The 2400-nt window shown below is 37.3% G+C and overlaps 1 long non-coding RNA gene across 1 annotated transcript; it reads right to left on the bottom strand.

The window, feature by feature from the left end:
* Positions 422 to 1641, bottom strand: LOC109848013. The gene is made up of 2 exons (XR_002248671.1): positions 1398 to 1641; positions 422 to 696 (listed from the first exon to the last, which is right to left on the bottom strand). It is a non-coding gene; the product is annotated as an uncharacterized LOC109848013 (long non-coding RNA).

Below are 2400 nucleotides of genomic sequence, written 5' to 3'. Positions count from 1 at the left end.
TTAAGACTTCATCAGGCTTTGAGACTTTTGATGTGACTGGTCAATACTGTGGTTGATGTATGTCTTGGAAATAGCTCAATCGGATGACTCGGATCCTTATCTTCCCCAGCAGGATTGAGTTGGAAAGAGGGTTGTTCTCGTAACTTGTAGACTAGACAAGTGAGTCGTCAGTCCAGTCAGATAGCTCGGGAAATAGCCGAGTCGCCCTTGGGGAGTCGTCTCGAGTGGGGAGTAGGATGGACTCATGAGGGGTCGCCTCAAAGGTGAAAGACCGACTGCCTCCGTGCTTCGTGTCGTCTAAAGCGATAGGCTTCTGGCTAGGCTTTTTGGAAGGGTCGATTTGAATTGCGACTCCATTAGGCCTGTGGGGACAATCTTCTATTATTTTTGTTGATAGACAGTAGATTACCATAACAATAACTTTACAAAATGGTTTAATGAATATAATTTTTTCATTGACCAAAAAAACTATTCTCTTAGTCGTTATTTTTGTTTCTTCTCCGTCGAAAGCTCTAGCCAAGCCAAAGTCCGAAATTTTGGGGTTCATCTCGTTGTCAAGGAGAATGTTGCTTGCTTTAAGATCCCTATGAATAATTTGGAATCTAGAATCTTGATGAACATAGAGAAGTTCTCGAGCAATTCCCAGAATGATGTTGTACCGTCTTTCCCAATCCAGAGACATCTGCTTTTTTCCGTCTGACCAAAATATTTGAGAGTTGATACTTGTTAGAATTGTTCATATTAAAAATAAAGGAGACAATATTTGTGTAATTACGATTTCAGTTAGAATACACAACTTTAAGGTGATCACATCATCTGTAATGTTGTTTGTTGCTACTCAAACCAAGGACATAAAAAATTATTAATAGAATCTGAATGTTGTTAACAAATGTGGAAAATCTATCGATGAACGAAAGTAGATATGCATACTACCTGCACGTAAGTTTTCAGTTCAGGACATATTGGACATATGGTTATAGATCATTGCATTTATTTTGTGCAAATTATTTCTTGGCTTAGGAGAGACATTGAAGTCTATTGTTCGTTAACATCAATCAAATTTCAGTTCTGAATTCGTCTTGTCTTTAGCTATCATAAATTAATTATTCCCATGAATGATTACAAATGGTTTCAATATGTGTATTCATGAAACCATCACTAATTTGATCAATACTAACTGCGTAGAGCTTAATTAATAAGAGAAATTCCGAAAGAAAAAGAAAGAAAACTTAACTAAAAGAAAAGTTGAAACTTGCTGAGAATTAACTTGAACTTTTAACAGTTATTCAGACAAGCTGATGCAAGATCATGATATGATGATTAAGGAGTATTTTGTGACAGTAAATAATAATGAAAATAGCATCATAATGAAGAAACAAAGAGGAGAAACAAATTACCAAACAGGAAGGCATCTAAACTCTTGTTTGGCATGTACTCATAGACTAACATCCTTTCATCCCCTTGAATGCAACTTCCCGAGATCAACATGTAAGTGGATACATGGCAAAGGATCAAACTGAAATGCCGGTTGGGATTCCAGCACGCAGTTATTAAAAAGCCAGTAATAACCGGAGCTAATATGGCCAGTTGTGATCACTCATTTCGAAGATAACAACAGGAAAATACTCTGTAATTCGAGGCTTTTCGTAATTCTCCAACTTTTTTAGTCTAGAATTTTTCTTCATTCGATTATTAAACCAATTGATACACTGAGCCTGAAAAAAACAGCATTTGGGGGCAAGAAGTCACTCTTCTGCAAAAGACAATCTTGCAGTCTACAGCATGACTTTCTTATGGTTTAGTAATAACTGGAGCTAAAATGGCTAGTTGTGATCACTCATTTCGAAGATAACAACAGGAAAATACTCTGTAATTCAAGGCTTTTCCTAATTCTCCAACTTTTTTAGTCTAGAATTTTTCTTCATTCAATTAGTAAATCAATTGATCCACTGAGCCAGAAAAAACAGCATTAATTGGGGGCAAGAAGTCAGTCTTCTGCAAAAGAGACAATCTTACGGTCTACAGCATGCTTGCTGGTGATGTTACAACCTATAGGTCATGGGTCCCTCCAGCTGAAACAGGCAACTGCATGATAGGAATTTTGTTGACATTAGTAATATTTGTAAGGGGTTATGTGTAAGTTGTGTAGGGCCTATATAAGCCCAAGAGATCTCCTAATAGGGTTAGGGTTTGTATTATCAACTTGGTATCAGAGCCATCCTCTAAACCCTAGCCGCCAACAGGCAACTGCATGATAGGAATTTTGTTGACATTAGTAATATTTGTAAGGGGTTATGTGTAAGTTGTGTAGGGCCTATATAAGCCCAAGAGATCTCCTAATAGGGTTAGGGTTTGTATTATCTACTTGGTATCAGAGCCATCCTCTAAACCCTAGCCGCC

Source organism: Asparagus officinalis, chromosome 7, assembly GCF_001876935.1.
Source record: "Asparagus officinalis chromosome 7, Aspof.V1, whole genome shotgun sequence".
Lineage (NCBI taxonomy): Eukaryota > Viridiplantae > Streptophyta > Magnoliopsida > Asparagales > Asparagaceae > Asparagus > Asparagus officinalis.
The sequence above is the reverse complement of the archived record's forward strand: the minus strand, read 5'-3'. Positions and strand labels throughout refer to the sequence as shown.